Raw genomic sequence first — 22,279 nt, forward strand, 5'->3', positions numbered from 1 at the left:
CACAGTGCATCTCGAATTCACTTGCTGGTCTCAGCTTCTTCTACTAACACATGAAAAACCTTTGTTAGAGCTAAACTGGCTATGGAAAGCATCTTACTTTTGTTTGACTTCTTATGAAATATTCTCCTCCTTCCTTTTTTCCTATTCTACTGATCTTTAAGGCCAAGCTCAAAATCTCCCTTCTCCCATGGAGCCTTCTCTTACCTCTGCAGATCACAGGGAATTCATGGTAGCTATTGTATTTTTTAAATATTCATTTACCTGTTGCTTATAACATGCCTTTGTAAATAAGTTTTATATTTTTGTTCTTTTTCATTATTCAACTCTTCCATCATTTATTGTCACCTTGTCTTGGTAAAAAAGTTTAAGTTCCTTGAAGGTAGGGAAAATGTTTCATACTTCTTTATGTCCTCATCAGTGACCTGGCACAGGGTTTTGTGAATTAAATATCATAGTGTGGCATTGCTGGCATCCAAAAACAAAGGTTTATATCTGAGCTCTTATCTGTATTAGCTGAAACCAAGTCACTTAGTTGCTTTATTTGTCACCTAGGGATAATAATATTTGCACAAATTTCCTAATAGGGTTGTTGTGAGTAAATAACTTTGTAAATTGTGAAGTGAGCTTTTATTATTTACTGACTGATTGGCTAAATATATTCCTCTGCCTTCTGGCAGTATCCTGTCTACACTAACTCAGATGAATGAGGAGTTTCTATATTGTTCTTCAGTTACTTATGCCAAACTACTCATGCAACATTGCCCTAGTCCAAAAATGCTCTTTTACCCTCTGGGAGACATCATTAATTGTGGTTGACTATTTTTTTTTTTTTTTAGTGAGGCAATTGGGGTTAAGTGACTTGCCCAGGGTCACACAGCTAGTAAGTGTTAAGTGTCTGAGGCTGGATTTGAACTCAGGTACTCCTGACTCCAAGGCCAGTGCTCTATCCACTGCGCCATCTAGCTGCCCCTAACTGTGGTTGACTATTAAGTTGATATGCAGTCTTGAGACTTTCCTCTCAGTCAAGCCCTCTCATCCTAAAGACTTATGAAAATGAAGCTGGTCTTCATAGCTTATGATTCTTACATAACCCATTTCTTTCATGCTCTATCTAAAACTCATAGGCTTCATTTCTCATGCATACTGAACTGTGGAAGGTCTGGTCACCAGCTCTTGTAACTAACTCCATTTAAGCCCAGGAACAAAACCAAAAGTAGAACTTGAAGGCAAATTATATGTTGCTGATTTCTTCCTTCTAAGTGTTGAAATCATGGCTTTCTTTATTATTTTACTCTTTTGTTCTGGGAATTTGGCTTCAAGTTCTAACGTCAAGATAAGTATTTGCCTTTTATTTTTCAGGTTCAGTGACAGTCTCGCTTTGAGAGAACAAGAGATAAAGGTATGAGTGAGTGAGTTTGTGTTAAGATCAAAGTTATGGTTACCAAAATGCAACCAGTTATCCTTCAGTTAGTGAGTCATTTCATGCAAGTAGGTGTCACACTAATCAATGGGAGGTTCTATAAGGGACATTTGCAGCAAGCTCAGAAGCATAAACAAAACTATTTTGGTAGAGATGGGGTGGAGAAGGGAGGATTTAAAGTCAGGGGAGAGAACAGTAACAGCAACTCATCAGCATAGACTTTCTTGGCACAAAGATATGAGTCCCAGCATCTTTGAGACTGTGAGCTTTGATTGTGGTAACACCTTATCTAATGATCCCATAATGAGAGGCAAAATGACATTTCCATCATACAATTCTGACCCATGAATGAATGTGTTAGCAACATGAAGGAAATTCAGAAAATCAAAACAGGAAGGCTTCCGTTATCAGGCCAACACACACCATTATTGCCTAGCTGTGAACTATTTATTGGCTATTTATTTACATTCCTATTCACATACAATCCTAGTGTAATTAATCACTGGTGCATTTGCTACCCCAGGTTACAAAGATATGTCTTGAAGCCTTTTCAAGCTTCTTCCAAGCTTCTCACCTTGGCATTTTTCCAAGCTGCTTCCCTAAGAACGGCAGAGCTGATATTTAGAGCATATGGCGTAGATCTGTTTGTATGTTCATTAAATCAAGATACCAATGAAAGAAAAGTGGAAGGCTTTCTATCCTTTAAATGAAATTGTCAACATAGACATCTCTTGCCTTTGCTGAGCCCCGGCCTGAAATGACTAGCAAGCAATGCTGGGTTATGATGACAAATTAATTCAGATCAGACTTTGATCACTGCATGAAAAGTTTTCAGGCATCAATTTCCAACAGTTTCATTTAGAAAATGAGAAGCCAGGTTAGAGCCTTCAATTCAGAACAAAAGCAGGGTTGCCTTGTCTTAACTGTACTGTACAACCTTAGAATGAAGGAGGGGGCAATTTCTTAGAGGCTCTTTCAACTATGTAAGAGAAAGATTTTTCAGGTGTGATCAGATCTATACAATTAGGGGTCTGCATGAGTCTGGTTGTACCCAGGACCCTTTTAGCCAGAGCTGATGCACAAACAATCACCCAGAACTGAACTGCTTCATTCTTTACTTTCTCCTTCCATTCTCCCTGCCATGTAACGTGTCAAAAACAAATGAAAATGGAGAGGATCTGGCTGAAAATAGAATTGAATTCTATTAGTCAGCCTAATAGTGAAGGTGCATTTGGAAATACAGTGCAGTATATCTAATGTTTACCACTTGACTACTCATGCCCCAGGCTCAAAATGCATAATAATGCAAATTAAAACCCAGCAAATGGAAGAGCTGGAATCTCAAAGATAACCATACCTAATGCAGGGTATGACAGAACATCTGCTCTTTAATTAATCTTACGTAAAGAATGAAGCGCTGCATTAAGATGCACACTGTTTATGACAACTGTTTTTTTGTAGTTAACATGCTCCTGGCCTCCCCTATGTAATTGTTTCTGCTTTGTAACACACAGAAGGCTCTGCTAAACAACACCCATCACCTAGAAAGGAAAATGTAGGGAAGGGAGGAAGGGAGGGAGCTGGGTAGGGGAGATGATTTTAGAATATAAAGCAGAAGAGTTTCTGGGTTGCATGCACCATTCAGCCACTGAATGTGAAGTTGGGCTGGAGATGAGGAGAGTGGGTGGGGTGGAGGAAGGTGAGGAGACTTCATCAGGCATTTTATTTCTTAAACAATTGATGAGCACACATGCCTTCTGGCATGTTCTAATCTGGGAATAGGGTGGGGTCTTTACAGATCCAAGAGACAAAAATGAGGAGGGTAACAATCAGAAGTTCATTTTTAATCATATATTTGTTTGTCAAAACCCTGAAATAGAGATGAAAAATGCAGGTTATTTTATACATTATCAGATACTTCCCAATGAATAAAAACTACTTTGGTCTTTGGCAAGTTTATAAATTTCAATATTTTTATTTGCTCATGGGCTACTTGGTATTCCTTGTTATTCCTTGGATCCATTCTTCACCAGGACAGATGATAATAAAATGGACACCATAAGGTATCAAAATCTTAATTTTCCTCTGACATTAAATCTATTCCTGTTTAATATACGTCTAACAGATGCTTTAAGATTGATAAAGTATGAAATGAATGCAGTGCTCAGAAAGAAAAGATAAAAAGGAGTAGGGAGAGCAGTAGGCTTTCAAGAAGACAGCAGCATCTCTAAATGTAAGGATCTGAAAAGCTTATCTTTGAGGTTGTGAGATCCTTCAGCCTCCCCTACAAAAAATCCTGATGTTTGCTTGTAGTGTTATGTTCCCTTAAAGACTAAGAATCTTGCTGAAAAGAATATGGTTTATGAAGAGTAAAATTACAAACACCAAATTGTTTACTTTATGTCACAGTGAGCTACCTTTCCCTAATGTTCAAGTAGATGTTAGATGGCCATCAATGTTGTTGCCTGAACTCAGTAGTAGAAAGTTGGCCTAGCTCAGAGATTCTTAAACTGGAGTCCCAGAGATAGGTGGTTTTTTTTTTAATATCTTGATAATTTTATTTTAGTCTAATTAGGTTCCTTTGTAATGGCATATAGTTTATTTTATGCATTTAAAAACATTATTCTGAGAAAGGGCCCATAGGTTTCACCAGGTTGCTAAAAGGGTCCATAACACATGCAAAAAGGTTAAGAACCTCTGACCTAGATAGATGATCTTTAGATTCCTTCCACATCTAAGAACTTAGGATTCTATGGCTCTAAACTAGATCAAAAGTCAATCAATTAAATAATTAACTAGAATTTATCAAGTGCCTACTATCCGCCAGGCACTGTGTCAAGTGCTGAGAAAGCAAGGACAAAGATGAAAGCTGTCTACCCTCAAAGGACCTTATATTCTATCATGGGAAACTCCATATACACATATACTTATTCCCAATGCTTTTGTTCCCCCATTGCAGTGTACTAGAACTGGATTTGGACTCAGGAGACCCAAATTCCAATTCAAGCAGCAATTCTTCACTGTGTGACTGCAACCCAGTCAATTAACCTTTCTGAGGCTCATTTGGCTTGTCTCTGATCATTTCAAAGATTCCTTCCATCTCTAAATCTGAGGAACACCTTTTTTGATAAAGAAAAACAAACCAGCTAGGTGTGCTTTGTTAAAACATGTACTGACCCTAGTATAGAGTTTCAAGAAACAAAAGAAGGACTTCTTGAAAACTTGCCAGACTGAAGAGAGATTTTTAAAAGAGTAAGTGAGAAAGAGAGAGAGAGAGAGAGAGAGAGAGAGAGAGAGAGAGAGAGAGAGAGAGAGAGAGAGAGAGAGAGAGAGACTGGAGTCTTGAATAAAAATGATAGGTTATGCTTTAAGCTGAATAAAAATAAGCTATCTGCAGAAAATATGGAGCTGGCATGTGTGCTGTCTCTGGAAAGAATCATTTTTATTTGTCTATCTATGTATAAGGGAGGAAGATAGATAAATTGAAAGAAAAATGCCATCTCTGTAATGTTCACTCTGGCAAGGGGTTTGCAAACAATATAAAAATAGCTACTCTTCTGAAAGGATGGTTTTACTTAAAGTTTATCCAAAAGAAAAACAAAAATCAAAGCAAATATAGACAGTGTAGAAAATGACAGCAAACTCCATTGCTTTTATAGATTATTAGAATTAACTGGGCCTGTTTCCTCATTAGATTATGTAATGTGATGTAAAGTTAGAGAAGAAGGAGGAGAAAAAAAACAACAAAGAAACCAAGAGAGATGGTCATTCTAACATGTTTACTCCCTTCACTCCTTCCCCAAATTGCTTTCATTTCCTCAAGTACTAGAGCATGTCCATGAACAGGGGCCCAGAGTAGACTCCAAGGTTGGCCAGCATTTGAATTACCTCCGGACGGTTTGGCAGACTCGAAATTTATATCCTTGAAGACACAGCAACAGGGTCTACTTCTCCTATGGAATGGACTTGAAAGCATGCCAGCAAAGGCCCTCAGTCCTCCCTTCTTATAGTCCTGGCACGTAGAATCACAGAAGAAAACAAAAGGCATTTTGTGAGAAGCCGTCCAGGAAGAAATATTAACAATATAAACCTGGGGGGGAAAGAGAAAGGGAAGAAAAAAGGCCTTTAAAATGGTTTTGTGCTTATTTTAATAGAACTTGCATAGTCCCTGAATGTCCTCTAATCTAAACCAAATGCTTGTTGCTCCGACAGTGCTCTTTCTTTGTTCACCAGGCAGTGCCTACTCGGCTTCTGTGGAGGGGAAAATGCAGGGACTGGCTGGCTTATCTTTCCAACAGGAACAAACATTGTTGTCCTCAAGGTTATGGCATGTGGCTGACTCAGGGAACTTAGGAAAAACACCCATTGGCAGCTGGACCTTGTTCTTAAGTCACCCTGCATGCCTAATCAAAAACTGGAAGATTTTTTGATTCTGTTTGATCCTGAAATGTGTCAAGGAACATGAATAGACAAGGGACATAGTGCCTTTTTTTCTTTCTTCCCCTTTTCTTCTCTCACTCTCTTTCTCTCCCTCTCTCCTTCCCCTCCCACCCCCCGTTTTGGTTCAAAAAAATTGTTCAGCTTTAACCTTGATTTGCTAATATTGTCTGACCTTGACTTTATGCGGGTTGGAAGGATTTCAGACTTGGTTTTATCAGGATTAGCTTTTTATCTGCACAGAAGTACCCAAGCAAGTAACTCATCTCATCTTCTTTCACCTTAGACTTTCTGCTTTCTCCTCTAATTTATAAAACAACGTGGAGAAAATAAACTAAATTATTGTGATGGGTGCGGCGATATGACTTTTACTGCAGGGCAGAAGTGATGGAGCCATAATCCAGTGCTGGGTTTAGGATCAATGCCTTTGGGTGATACTCAGTAGCATTATTAAAGAATTCAGCCCACTCTGTTTCCAACCCCATACGTTTCTTTTCAAATGCTTATATAGTATCTAACACAACCTGCACACAGAGAAGAGGAAAGAAGAGGAGGGCCATAGAAACCCAAATATACCGGATTTTCACCTTTTCAAGTCTTCCCTGGTTCTTGCAGCACAAATTGACTTTGTAAGATTGGCTCAGAAAATGAATACCCAGGACATCACTCTGTGTTACTTTCCTGTGAAATTACTTTTCTGAATGAAAATATTGAATTCCTTTGAAAGCAAGTAGTATAATATCTCTGGAAATGAAAATCCTGTGGAAATCACAAAGGAAAGAAGACAGAAGGATATGAAAGCTTTATATCTCTAAATGTTAGTCAGGCTAAGTTTTTTTTTTCCTTGACAACAATCATAACTGCTCTTTCTGATGTTGATACAGTGAGTGCTGGAATCTCCTAGATGCTTATATTACAGATTTATGTTTTATCTACAATAAACAGCCAATATCATTATCTTAATTTACTGCACCATTTGTATGCACTTGAAGCTTATGGAGTCAGGAGTCGAGTTGCTTAGCAAGCTTGACCTGCTGAATTTCCCTTGTCTCAAGGGGAACGTATTGACTTTCAGCCAGATTCCCTGTCATCACCGTGTCTGGGCTGAGCTGACAGATAAACAGGGCGGCCACTTCCTAGGAGATGTTGGGTATGGAATCAAATCATCTCCCTGGTCTTCTTGTGTAGTTAATTTGGTTGCTTACAATGAAACCAGTAACTCAGAGCAACTGAGAGAACTACCACCTTTCCTGATGCATCAGAAGGATTTACCAATTTCTCAGGGAACTGGTTGACAATCAAAGGTCTTTTCTTTTTAGAATGTAACTGGGAAATGTTGCACCAAACTCCAGCCCCTCACTCTTCTCGGTCCAGTTAGGTATCATTCCTAGCTATTGTTTGTGGCAGCTTCTGCAAGCAGCCATCCTTTGACATCATTCTATTGCATCTCTTTGTGAACTGAGAGGTGAAGTAGAAACAACAGTGAACTTGGAGTCAGAAGACCAGAGTTTAAGTGTCTGCTCTGCCACTTAATGGCCAAAAAATGTTGGTTAGGTCACTTTTACCACCCTGAAGGGGCAGTGGGGTACAATGGAAAAAGCAATGCCTTATCAGTGTCAGATCTTGAATCAAATTGCACTTCTGACACATTACCTGTATAACTTTTGTCAAGTCACTTCCCTGGATCTCATTCTCCTCCTCTGTAAAATCAAGAGATTAAATTAATGACTTTTGAGCCATGTTCAACTCAAAATCTTGCCTCATCTATAAAATAGTGGGGTGGGATATGATAATTTCAAAGATCCCCAAAAAGGTTCCAGGGTGGAGCCAAGATAGCAGAGGAAAGGCAGTGAGCTCTAGAACTCACAAGATTGCTCTAAGAAACCTCCAAATAATGCTATAGGACAATACCTGGAGCAGGAAAATCCAAAGATCCCTATTAACTTTCAATTTATGTCTCTGGCAAGTGAGATAGAGATAGAGATATATAGAATATGTATATACACACTTATATGTATATATACACACATATAAGTGTGTATGTAGGCATAATATATATATATATAAAATTACAAGGAAACTGGATTTTACATATTTTGTACTAAATTTAGTAATACTTAATTCATATCAATAAGTTGTCTAAAAGTCTTGGGCAAAATATAAAGCTTGTTTATATTAAACATTTGAATAAAATCATAAGCATGAAATAGTAAAAAATAATCAGATATTATAAATTTGTCATCAGATTTATATATAATCAAAATTATATACCTAGATTAAGATATAGCATTATTTGCAATGGAGAAACACCAGAAGTTTTTCTAAGAAATTCAAAAGTAAAGGCAGGATCTCCATCTTTCCTACTATTGTTGATATCTTCCTAGAAATATTAGTTATAGTAGTAAGAGAGAAGAAATTAAAGAATAAATATGGGATGAGGATAAACAATTTTCTCTATTTGCATATATGATGTTTTTTCTTAGGAAAACTCAGAGGAAAATAGGCAAAAATATTAAAATAATTAATCATTTTAGTCAAGTAGAAAAATGCAAAATAAATCCATAAAATCATCAATCCATCTTCATATTACCAAGAAAAACAAGGAGAATTTTGTAGAAATAAATATTTCACAATTGGAACACTAATACATTATTGGTGGAGTTGTGAACTAATCCAACCATTCTGGAGAGCAATTTGGAACTATGCCCAAAGGGCTATGGGACTGTACATACCCTTTGACCTAGTAATACCACTACTAGGTCTGTATCCCAAAGAGACCATAAAAAATGGAAAAGGACCTACATGTACAAAAAATATTTATAGCAGCTCTCTTTGTGGTGGCAAAGAATTGGAAATCAAGGGAATGCCCATCAACTGGGGAATGGCTGAACAAGTTGTGGTATATGAATGTAATGGAATATTATTGTGCTGTAAGAAATGATGAGCAGGCAGATTTCAGAAAAACCTGGAAAGACTTAAGTAGACTGATGCTGAGTGAAATGAGCAGAACCAGGAGAACATTGTATGCAGTAATGGCAACTTTGTGTGATAATCAACTGCGATAGACTTAGATCTTTTTAGCAGTGCAAGGATTCAAGACAATTCCAAAGAACTTATGCTTGAAAATGTTCTCCACACCTAGAAAATAAAAAAAAACTGTGCATTCTGAATGCATATTGAACCATAATGTTTTGACTTTTGTTCTTTGAAGTTTTTACCTTTTGTTCTGATTCTTCTTTCACAACATGACTAATGCAGAAATATGTTTAATGTGATTACAAATAGATAACCAATATCAGATTGCTTTCTGTCTTGAGGAAAGGGGAGGGAAGGGAGGGAGAAAATTTGGAAATAAAATCTTATGAAAACAAATGTTGAAAACTATCTTTACATGTAATTGAAAAATAATAAAATACTTTTATGAAAAAAAGAAAAATATTTTATTCTGAATGATCAGGATATTCATAAAATATCTAAGAGTTAACATATCAAGATGTATGCAGGTCTTATACAAATGCAACTGTAAAATATTCTAGACATAAATAAATACAATTCAAGAGATATACATGCCAATCAAGATTGCATATTTGGGCCATGCTAATAAGATAAAAGTTATGCTACTGAAATTAACCTATAGATTTGGCACCATGCCAATCAAATTACTGAGTTTATTGATAGAGGAAGTCAAAATAATAACAAAATTTATTTGGAAGAACAAATGTTCCAAAATTTTAAGGGATATAATTAAAAATAGGCATTGGGGATCCATCATTACTAGATCTCAAAATATACTATAAAACAATAATCACCAGAACTAGTTCTTGTTTAAAAAATGGAAGAATTAGATCAGTGGAACAGAATAGGTAAGTCAGACTTAGCAGTATATGAACACAGTAGGCCAGTGTATTCAGCCAAAGAATAGAAAATACTAGGAAAAGAATTCCATATTTGACAAAAATTACTGGAAAGCAGAAAATGGGTAGAGATCAATGTCTTGTGCCATAAAAATTTCAAATAGATAAGTATGCTAAATGTAACATATCACATCATTAGAATAATAGAGGTTAAATACTTGTATTTTTTGAACCTATAATTAGAACTAATAGCTAGAAAATGTTTAAGCACATCAGAAGCATTTATTAATTATTTATTAAATCTACTTTATGTGAGCCTCTATACTGAGTAGGAGTTTTTAAGGATCTTAGAAGACAATACAGGAGGAAACAGATAATTTCTTCCCTATTTTCATCACATAAAACATAAAGATACTTCCATATGAGCAAAATTAATGCAGCTATAAGAAGAGTTATAGATTCCCAAGCTATAGGTTGGAAGAACTTTTGTCAAACACTTCTGATAAATTCTGGTATTCCTATTATATGTAATTGACACAGATCTATGAAACTGAGAACAATTTTTCAATAGATAAGTGATATATTATAAAAAGTAGTTGTAGGAAGACAAATTCACTGTTGTTATATCTTTGAAATGGGCCAATTATCTTGGAAAATAATTTGGAATTATGCAGGAAAAAATTTAAACTCTATACTTCTTGATCTAAATCTTTCACAACAAACATGTATATACTATGCTATTCTATCTATTTTTAGATTTTTATCCTCAGTTTTCTTCTAGTACATTTTTTGGACTTCTCCTATTTTTCATAATTTCCATTATATCATTATGATTTGTGTATGTACATCTTATCTCCCACCATTATATTGTAAGCAATTTGAGAGCAGGATTGGTGTTGTATTTGTCTTTGTATTTCTTTCTTTCTTTTTTTTTTTAGTGAGGCAATTGGGGTTAAGTGACTTGCCCAGGGTCACACAGCTAGTAAGTGTTAAGTGTCTGAAGCCAGATCTGAACTCAGGTACTCCTGATTCCAGGGCCTATCCACTATCCACTGCGCCACTGAGCTGCCCCTGTCTTTGTATTTCTAGTAATGAGCACAGTTTCTTCTCATAGTAGGCATTTAATAAATGTTGGTTGCATTAAACAGAGGATAAAGACAAAATCTTTTAAATCTACATATCTCCCATAGTGCCTTACTCATAGTAGGTGCTCAAAAATATTTTTCAGTGAATCCCAGGAATTCTTTGTGACTAGAATTTCATAGTTTGATTAGCATACCCTCTCATCAGTTGATTTCCATTGGATTTGAGGACTGTTTATAGATTCCTTTTGTTTTAACCTAGGGGATAGGTTATCTTGCTTAGGGGAGCTATGTGGAAATGAGAAATGAGCTCTTAGGGAAATGCTAACAACAATTAATGTTCTTACCCAAAACTTTTACATCCACTTTTCCTTCCAAGTAGTTGAATAGCCTCCAAAGCATTTCTGTGAGCAGAGGATACCTAATTTTATTTCCCATGTAGAATCATTTCAATATGCTGAAATAAAAGTAAACCTAATTGTAAAGGTATTGGAATTAGAAGCCAAGAGTCTTAAGTGATAATATGTAAAATGCAGTAGGTTTAGCATATAGCCCTACCATCCTGAATCATAGTACTTTAAAACTATTTCTCTTTATTGAAAATCAGAATTAGATACCAGCATGCAAAATTTTTCAATACACCCAAGGCTTCCTTAGATGAGAAATATGAAAACATTTGAACCATATCCTGAGGGAAAAGAGTGCAATGGCAAACACAGTGGCTATTTTTTTTCCCTTTCTTCACCAAAAAATCTTTGTTTCATGAAAAATACACTTATAGTGTCCCAAAGCCAATTATCAGTTCAAATATTGCAGAAGACAAATACTGTGACAGAAGATACAGAATCCATGCCTTGGCATTGGGTTCAGAGGATTGCAATGGAAGCATATGCATAGTCAATTTGTTTGCACAGTCTTCATTGAAGACACAGAGAAACAAAAAGAAGTTGGCAATCTCTAGAAATCTCTAAGCAGTCAGAGTAGTAAGCATCAGAGGTACAATTTGAAGCAGATCTTTGGTCTCCAGAGCCAGTGATTTAGGATTTTATGCAAAGGTAACTTGGCTAAAATTTAATCTGGCCCTTGTGGAATTTACCAATAGAGATTTTTTTCCACTCTGGAGTCAAGTACCAGGCATGTTCCCAGGGCCAGCATGATTTGTATAGGCCCAATGAAGCTCTAATGACTGCCATTTTGAAATTATTTTAACAACACATCTTAGGAGGTGAAGAACTAACTTTAAATTATTGTGACTGGGGATAATTCTCTTTCTTGAAAAAATTATTTGTAAAATCCTTCTGATTGTGACTTTGCAAAGACTGAATTTTTTATGAGAAGTAGTTGTTGCAGGAATGAATGAGATCCATAATTATACTTTTCCCAGAGGTCTGCTTACATTCATACAGTTGTAATCATAATTGAGCATTGTTAAAAGTGTAGGAATAAAGTGTAGAATTTTTGTTTTCCTCACATGTAGAAGGACATGGGTTCATAGGGTTTGTAGATGGAAAGGACCTTATATTTTATTCACTCCAATCTCATTCTAAGGATAAGGATAAAGATGGTTCAGAGAGGGTAATCTATTTGTCTAAGGTCACATAGCTACATGGTAAGTGGCAGAGTCAGGATTGAACTGAGGTTCTTTGATCTTAAATCTAGTACTCTTTCTATACTTTATAAATTAATATTCACAGCAATTTGTTAAATAGGATGGGGAATTACTAGATTTAAATTTGAGAGGTGGGGTTACTCCTATCTCAGTAATGGATGCTAAGAGGATATTTGAGGAAAAGTTAAGCTAGAATAAGAAATACTTCGAACAGAATTAAGGAGGCCCCTGGGTTACTTAAATCTATTTTATATTTAGCTATTATATAAATGGGTTCTGTTGCTCCCAAAGACCTCTCAGTATATCAAGGTGGTATATAGGTCACTGAAAATGATTCACGGGCAGCTAAGTGGTGCAGTGGATAAAACACTGGACCTGGATTCAGGAGGATCTGAATTCAAATCTGACCTCAAACATTTGACACTTACTAGCTGTGTGACCCTGGGCAAGTCACTTAACCCTCATTGCCCTGAAAAAAATTAACATAAAGGAAAATCCCCATGAAGAAATCACCTATAACTATTAACAAAGAAAGAACTATCATAAAGAACTAGAGGTTTGAGGTTAGATTGGGGGTGGAGGGAAGATACGGAATCCTTGAGGAAGAATCTAAATATTTGTTCCCACTTATATAGTAGTTTTCTCACAATAGCCCTTTAAAGTAGGTATTTTACTCAATTTACTGAATTTTATTTACTGAATTATATTCTGGAATTTTTCCCTGACAAATTAATAATATATAAATAGTTTGGTAGGAGAGGTTAGGTGTAATTCTGATTTATTGTGATCCCTTTGGTGTGATATGTTCCTGAAAGTCATAGACCACTAATTCAACTAATTTAGATTTTTAAAAAAGATATGTAAAGAAGATAGAAGCAAAGACAAATAACTATGAGCTAAAAAAGAAAAAGCCACAGTTTTCTAAGAATAGTCACAGGATCAATAAAGTTAGAATGAGCTAAGGCTGATAATGAATGCTTAGAACAACAAAAAGGGGTTTTAAAACCCTATTTATTCAAAGAGAAGGATCAAGAAAGGATAGGCCTGCTTCATATTGGGGATAGGATGGTGATGGGTATTTGAGAGAAGACAGACATTAATTTTTATTATTCTATGATTTTCTTTGACATAGACAATGACCATAGGACTGGAAATGTCAACAGAACTGGTTAACATGGAATAAACACCCAATATAAGTGATGAAATAGAAAGGGAACAACTCACTATCCTTGGTAAGTCAAGTCACTAGGGCTAGAAAAATTTTATTCTATTGTAGAGAAAACAAACAAATAAACAAACTGTTGCTATGATTGTTGAAGCCCTGTTAGTGATCTTTGAATGATTATAGAAACAGGACAAATTTTGGAGGAGTAGAGAAGGGCAAATATTATACCATTTACCCCCTCCCCTCTCCTCCCCCCCCCAAAAAAGAATAGAGTGTGCAAACTATAGACTCCTGACCTTGACTTCAATTCCTGGAAAAATTTAGGACAAATCATTTTTGTGATGGTTTGTGGTCATTCAGAAAGAGAAGTCATAATTCTTCAGAGTTTATGTGAATTCAACATATGTAGATTAAGCAAAACTAGTCATATTTTTAATATCAAAGCAAGAGGATAAATCAAGGAAATGTTGTAAATGGTTTATCTACTGTAGAATTCAACAAATGTCTATAAAATCTCATCTTATCCTCATGGACAACATGAAGATATGTTAGCTAGTTGATGGTATAGGACAATGGCTTTAAAAAAGATTGAATAAATGGAATCAAAGTGAAATAACTGGTGGACCAATATAGGGTTGAGGGAGGTCTATAGTGGAAAGTACCAAGAATTGATCCTTTATTGTATGCTTCTTAACATTTCTATTAATGACCTGGATAAAGGCATAGATGATGTGTATAACAAATACAGTTGAGACAAAGTGGTAACAAATAGCTTAGGTGTCTGATATAGGATCCAACAATATCTCAACAGGTTATACTGTTGGGTTAAACCTAATAAGATAATATTTGCATATTTACTAAGAATTAAATGTAAAGTCTCAAAAAGTCAACCTCATATGAGGAAGTTGTAACAAAGTAACTGTTCATATAAAACTGTTAAAATAAATCTGTTTGAATAAAACAATTTATATAAAATCTTATCCAATGATTTTATAGATCATGCATTTGAATTAATGCAATTGTGTAAAATCATTGTCAATAAAAGCTAGTGTAGATTTAGGCTGCATTAAAAGAATACCATGAATATAGAAGGGAATAATCCCACAGAATTTTGCTCTGATCTGATCACATATGGAGTAGTTTTGTCAGAGACATGTTTTAGAAGGATGTTGATAAATTAAAGACTAACTAGAAGAGAGCAAGCATGATAGTAGAATACCTCCAGACATGGAATGGAAGAGCAAATTGAAGTTGTAATGGGCTAAAATTCTGGCTATACTGTCTAAAATATCTAATGAGTGGTCGCCAATAAATTATAAGCTTTAACAAGAGTTAGACTTTTAAGCATTTATTAAGGAGAATAAGAATTTGGTAGAGAGAGAGAGAAAGGCCTAAATTCATCTATCTATTAAAGGGAGACAGCATTCCTAGCTCCACTCTCCTCCAGAGTCCACATGAAAGAGAGTGAGCCAACGCGCCAGCCTCCCCCTTCTTCCTCCCACAAGCAAACATCACTTCCTGATGCCAAAGAAAAGATGCATGGCCCTGCCCTCAGAGGCCCTCTCCTCATGTTGGAGCTTTCCTACAGTAAGTCTCCAGAAGGTGGTGTCATTCCAATCATTACAAAGTACTTAATGTGGAGAAATAAAGGTTTATAGTGACATGATAGCTGTCTTCAAGTTTTCTGAGAAACTGTCCTGTGGAAGAAGAATTTTTTTTCTTTCTTTTTTCTTTTTTTCTCTTGGAGGGCAGAACTAGTAGAATGGATGGAAGTTTCACAGAGGCAACTGGACACAAAGAAAATTTCCCAACAATTAGAGTTGTCCAAAGTGTGGTGAGCTCTATCAGATGCAATGGCTTCTCCTTCCCTGAATATTGCAGATATTGTGGAGGAGATCTCTTTATAGGTATTTGTTGGACTTGATGACCTCTCTGGTCATTGATAAAACATTGATAAAATGTTTCCAATCTCAGATTTTGTAAAGAAGTAAAGTAATTATATTATTAGCTATAGGTAATGTAGGAGAGGGAAGAGTTGAACAAGACTCCCAAATTTTGAGCCTGAGTGACTGGAGGCTTTTGTATAAATAGGGAAATTGAGAAGCTGGGTTGGCTCTAGAAGGAAAATGAGCTCAGTTTTGGACTCGTTGAGTTTGAGATGATGTCAAAGCATCCAAATGAGACTTTAATCTGCATTTGTAATTGATTTAAAGTTATGTGATGTAGAGAAAATACTAAGAAAATAGATTAAGTCATGTCATTAATATCAGATCAGCTTTACCTTACAAAGTGAGCATACAGGAATGAGAAGAAAAATATCTGTTGGAGTATTTTTCCCCCCCAAAAAATGATAGCTAATGCCAATTTGGGAATTTAGAATTATGGATGAAGCCTTAAATATCTTTTTTGCTGCTTCTGTTTTAAACATTCAGAGTTCTGACTTCTGGTATAAGTATGACTATCACTTCAAGGACATCAAAGAATTTTAAAAAAATATATAATATTTGGATGGTTTGTTTAAGATGATCAAAACCATAAATATTTTCCTATAAATGAAGATAGATTTCAAAGCTTATCAGCAGAGGTTGCCAGTGAGATGGTTTTGTTTTATTATTACCCCTAAGTACTCAGAAAATAATTAGAGATATTCATGGTACCCCAAATATGACCTCCTTCACCCTTTGCTTTCAAGCTGAAGCCTATTGGCTGTTTTATTTGGTGTGTGACCTTCAGATAAATTGTGAAATTTCTCACTGCTGTGCCAGGATTGAGAAGATGCAGGGAATACAGTAGATGTAATCTCCCCAGGCTACCGGAAGGCATTTGACACAGTGCCTTGGGAAATTTTGCTTAAAAAATGAATTCAACTCATTTTGAGTGTGAGCATGTGAGCAGATGAAGGATTATGAACTTGGAGGAAGGAGAAATAGCAGTATATCGACCCAGGAAGAAGACCTGCCAGGATTCATGTTGGCCCGTTTCCTTTTGCAATTCGATTAATGATCTAGAAGGGGAATGGGGGTGGGGTGAGGAGAGAAAAGATATTCGTTCCATTCACAGGTGAGCATATTGTAAAATGCTTGAGGGCTAGGCCCATGCAAAGTGATCTGAAAATCAGACAGGGGGAAAAAAAATCAGCCTCAGTAAAGACTGAGGAACCCAAAAGCATCAGTTGACATACAGATATTTAATAAAAAGAAAATATGATAGAAAGTTGATGTAACACTGCACATTTCTGGATAGATTCTGATATATACTCTAAATTGATCTTGTCTCCTAAACATCAGTATGTGCAGTAAAAGCTTGTTATAACATAGCTAGCCTCTATGACAGTACTAGTCATGTCCCAGACCCAGTATTTTAAAGGGAAAATTACACTGGAGTTGCAATTTCTGTGAATGATGTTACTTATTCATCCTGCCTGTCTGATTTTCTACCACACAGCAAGTCTATAGAGAGCCATAAGGGAGGAAATGGCCTTGGGGTGATAGAGTCCAGAAAATTGGATTGGAACCCTGAATGAAACAGAAAAGAAAGTGTTGGTGTGACCTTTGGACTACATACCTAGAGGCATCACCTCACAAAGCTGGACTATGATTGCTCCTCTCTAATAAAATAAAATGATGTTAGAAGCCCTGAAGCCTGGAGAGAAGAAATGTTTGTCTAACAGGGCAAGATTCCTCACTGGAATGACATAAGATCTCTGGACATATTGAACTAGGAGATAAGGAGTAGAAAGCAGTAGTAACCTAAGAATGGAGTATGAGGGATGTACCCTGTGTACGTGCAATAAGTATGTCTTGCCTTGGAAGTTGGCTCCTTACAGCTGATTTGAAGATCAGTGTTCATAGAAATTGATAAGTTCAGTTATAGCTTGTATCTTAAAAGATTTCTCCGCAACCTAGAACATTTGTAGACATTACAATCTACCTGTAGAGCAATGGGATGATCTAAAAGATCCTTTTTAAAAAAATCTCATCTTTAAACCAGAACCTTCTCTTGTGGTAGGTAGTGGAAAGTAGAATCTGGCCCATGTAAGTTAATCACTCTTCACTTAGCGCTTTGAACAGTCTGGGTCCACTTACCTTTCCAGTTTTATTTCACATTAGTTCCCTTCAGAAACTCTCCATTTTAGCCAAACTGCCCTTCTTGCTTTTCTCTGTATGGGACTTCTATCTCCTGACTGCATACTTTTGAATAGTGGTCTCCCATGCCTGGAATGAACTCCCTCTTCATTCATCTTTTGTAAAATTCCTAATTTCCTTCAAAGCACATTTCAGATACTACATGCTCCACAAAACCTTCCCTGACACCCCCTTTTTCATTTAGATCCCCTTCAAATTATTTTGAACTTGCTTACTTTTATCCATGTTACATTCCCCACCCCCACCCCCCACCATTAGTATATAAGCTCCTTAAAGACATGTACTATTTAATTTTTATTATGGTATCTCTAGTGCCTTGCACATAGTAGGCACTTATTAAATAGTTATAGAATAGAATTTAATTTAAAATCAGTGAGAAGAGAGACTTCAGCTCTAAAGACATGGCTTCTGTGTTTGCACCAGATCATTATCCTTTCTCTGGTCTCACTCTCTAAGAACAAAAGGATTACAAGCCATTTTAGCTTTACTGCCTCCTAGTTAGATTTATTCATGAAAAAGACAAAAACAAACACCACTCTGTGTTATCTTGCCACAAAAAAAGTCTTTGTAGGTAAACCAAGAGATTTTCCTCACTCTTTTTTTTTTTTTGGCTTTGAATAGAATTTTCTTTTCCAAAATATGTGTAAAAACAAAATTTAACATCAATTTTTAAAAACTTTGTGTTCCAACTTCTCTTCCTCCCTTCATTCCCACCTCCCCCACCCACAAGAAATCAAGCAATTCAAAATATATTAAACACTATTGATATTACATAACATTCAACCATTGAGAATATCTCAGCTAACATAACTGGCATTTCCTTCAACTCTCTCCAGGAAGGAACTTTTGACCAAACCACTGTTTCAAGTTCCTTTAGTGTGTTAAAATAAACTTTTATCATTCCCTTAATACAAAGCACAGGGATACTATTTACTGTGGACCTTAAAAAACCTACTTAAACTTCCTATTAAATTGAGGAAACTCCTACTGCAATGTGAGTTCCTTGAATCCTTTATCAGAGTCGCTTCAGAAAAAGAGACAATGTTCGCTGGGGGTAGTCTAAGTCTCTAAGTGTGGTTCCTATTCTCTCTTCTTATTTCCCCACACACATTTTGGAAATTCAAAAAAATTCTGATTGTCAGAGGTGGAATGGTAATAACTTATAGATTCCTTCAAGCAAAGGATTCTTTGGTCTATGCTGAAAGAAACCCATTGGCTCCTAGAGGCATGACCAGGCAACAAGGACTGACCATAGTGAAACAACTTTCAATTGCTTGAATGTTGTCTGGGATAAAGGAATAACAAAGTTCTACTGGATGGGCATCTAATGAAGTGAAAAGAAGCCTGCTGCTACTTCTTTAACAGCTTGTCTGGGCTGTCATGAAATGGTCTGAGATCATCTTTCTTCCCAGTCCTGAAAAAGTAGTGTCATATGCTTCCAATTGCTATTGATTGTCATAATGGCTAAGACATTCCATTTTGAGAAGTCACTGAAGCAAATGTAACATGTAGGTACATTGGACAATCTGTGAAGAAGACAATACATTTTCTCCTCATCTTGCCTTGGTATGGGGAGAGGGAGAGAGAGAGAGAGAGAGAGACTGTAGATACTTCAGTATTTAAAGGACCATGATTTTTTACTTCCTTCCATTCATTGATGCAAATTACAACTCTTCTACGACTAAGCAGACAATCATTTATAGTTAATGTTGCACAAAACATTAATCCTATTCTGGCCAAATTTGCTATAACCATCTCTAAACACAGCTTGACTGTTCCTTTGATGCCAGGTATATAGATAATTTCTGGGAGGTATTCTGACATGAATTGGTTTGATTCCTCTAAATGGAATATAGGCCCTTGATAAATGAAAGTTGACTAATTGAATGATTGACTTCTGTTGAGGGAAATGACCAATGTTGATGCATCTTCTAGAGTTAGAAGGAAAAATATCCTGGATAGTATTCATGGTAATTTTCTGAGTTCAATCATATACAGAGAGCTGTCATGAAAGACCTCAATAAGATACTGTGTTTATTGTATATTAAAGTCAATATAAATATTGAATTATCTTTCAATCATTTTCTGAATCTGATAAAAATGCTCTGTTCCTCAACTTCCTCATTTATAAATAAGGCATTTGGCATAAAGTATCACTAAAATACCACTCAGTTCTAAATCTTAAGTTCCTATGTGTTTAAAAACAAAAGGAAGATATAAGGTAAGCAGCACCCATGGAATTGACTAAGCTATTTTATGAATAAATAAAAATACAATAAAAAGACTGAAGAAAGAAAATGGGTAATCTTTTTAGTGGAGTTTGGGTATCGTATGGGGGCATGTGGGGAGCAGCAAAGGTCTCTCCCCAGGGTTGCTCCTTGTAAATACTGTTATAGTTACCATGACAACCCATATAACTTTGAAATCAACTTCTCTAAGAGGACACATGTGATTATATACTAAGGATAGGCTGAGTAACTAAACTTGAAGTAGTGTTGGCATATGGTGGAGAAGGCACTGGACTAAAGGCAATAATCTTAGGGCTCTGATCCCAGCAATGACAATAGCTGACTATTTTTTTTGTAAGTGAATTAACCTTTTTAGACCTTGTTTCCTTATGGGTTAGATAATCTCAAAGATATCTTATAGTTTAAAATACTATAATCAATAAAATTGTGGGAATTCAACTAGATATTCTCTAGGGTCTATTTCAGCTCTATATAATTCTACCTGAATTATATCATAGTTGTTGAACCTGACAGATTTGTTACAAAGCAAGTTAAAATGAAAAAAATAGTTATTTCTTTTGTCTTGATAGTATCAATGCATACCAATTTTCTTAACAGGGAGAAGTAAGTTCTTTGTTCAATGTAAGAAGAATTGATTTAATATCTGCTATAATTAATTGATTTATCCATAACTACTTATTGATTTTAATATGCTCAAAGTATAATTATGCTTGGTACTTTGGTGATTGGAAAAGAGACTGGCAAGCCACTCCAGTATCCTTTCCAAGATAACCCCAAATCAGGTCACGAAGACTTTGATAATACTGAAAATGACTGAAAAAACCCAAAAACTTTTGTGAAGTCAAAGACAACAAGAATAATTCCTTCCCTAAAGAAGTTTACAGTCTAGTAGGAGAGATGTCCTTAATGAAAAGAATTACAAAACATTATATGATAAATGTGTAATGCATAGAATTGCTATAGAAGATAGCAGGTGATTAGTTTTAGCCAGAGTCATCAGGAAACTTTCATGGAAAGGTTGGATTTTGCGTTTTGCCTTGAAAGTTTGGTAGGGTTGAGGGGAACAGAGATTAGAAAAGGGGGCTTTTTAGGTGTGTGTTCTGCCACAGAGTATAATAGGCAAAGCCATGGAAGAATTACTTTGTCTTTATTCTGTAGGCCTTATGGACCCATTAAAATTTATGTTGGTCTGATATGGTGTTTTTGAATTTTAGTCTGAAAGCAGTGTTTTAGAAAGATTAATCTGGCAGTGACATATAGGATGGATTGGAGGGGAAAGACAATGGAATCAAAGACAGTGGAAACTTTTGCAATAGTTCAAGTATAAGATTACTTGGTGGTTAAAAAAGTCTCTTTTAATGTATGTTACTCAGCGATTATGTTACTCTATTGCTGGTAGAGTTGAAGGTTTGTTTTTGGTTTTTGGTTTTTGGTGAAGCAATTGGGGTTAAGTGACTTGCCCAGAGTCACACAGCCAGTAAGTGTTAAGTGTCTGAGGCCAGATTTGACCTCAGGTCCTCCTGAATCCAGGGCTGGTGCTCTATCCATTGCACCACCTAGCTGCCCCACAGAGTTGAAGATCTGATCCATGGCTAAGAAGAAGGAAATGTGTAAATAAGAATAACTATGGCCTCGAGGCTTAAGATAAAAAAGAGATAAGCTTTTATATACTTCCCCCTGTGAAGACTGTTACCACCAATGGACCATTTTGTCCCTTGGAAACACAAGAATACTCCTACTGGAGTGAAGAATCTACCTTTAATACTCCAAGGGAAAAACTCATTAAGTATTATTTTTTCTTTTGGTAGCAATATCAAGACAAAGATGCTATTTCAGGTTTGGTCTGGCTCACATATCATCCCTGAGACTCTAGGAGCCTCATAAAAGTTTGTAATGAGCTGATTTAAAAAAAAAAAGAAAGAAAAAGAAAAAAATAAGCTCAAAGTCCTTAAGGCCATTATTTTTTTTTCTTTTTTCTCTTATTTATTTAGAATTTTATTTTTCCCCAATTACATGTAAAAACAATTTTAACACTGATTTTTAAAGCTTTGTGTTCCAAATTCTCTTCCTCTTTCCCTCCCCACCCTCCCCTTGAGAATGCAAGCAATGGGGCAGCTAGGTGGCACAGTGGAGAAAGCACCGGCCCTGGATTCAGGAGTACCTGAGTTCAAATCCGGCCTCAGACACTTAACACTTACTAGCTGTGTGACCCTGGGCAAGTCACTTAACCTTCATTGCCCCACCAAAAAAAACAAAAAAAACAAAAAACAGAAAGAAAGAGAATGCAAACAATTCAATATAAGTAATACATGTGCAGT

Source organism: Dromiciops gliroides, chromosome 1, assembly GCF_019393635.1.
Source record: "Dromiciops gliroides isolate mDroGli1 chromosome 1, mDroGli1.pri, whole genome shotgun sequence".
NCBI lineage: Eukaryota > Metazoa > Chordata > Mammalia > Microbiotheria > Microbiotheriidae > Dromiciops > Dromiciops gliroides.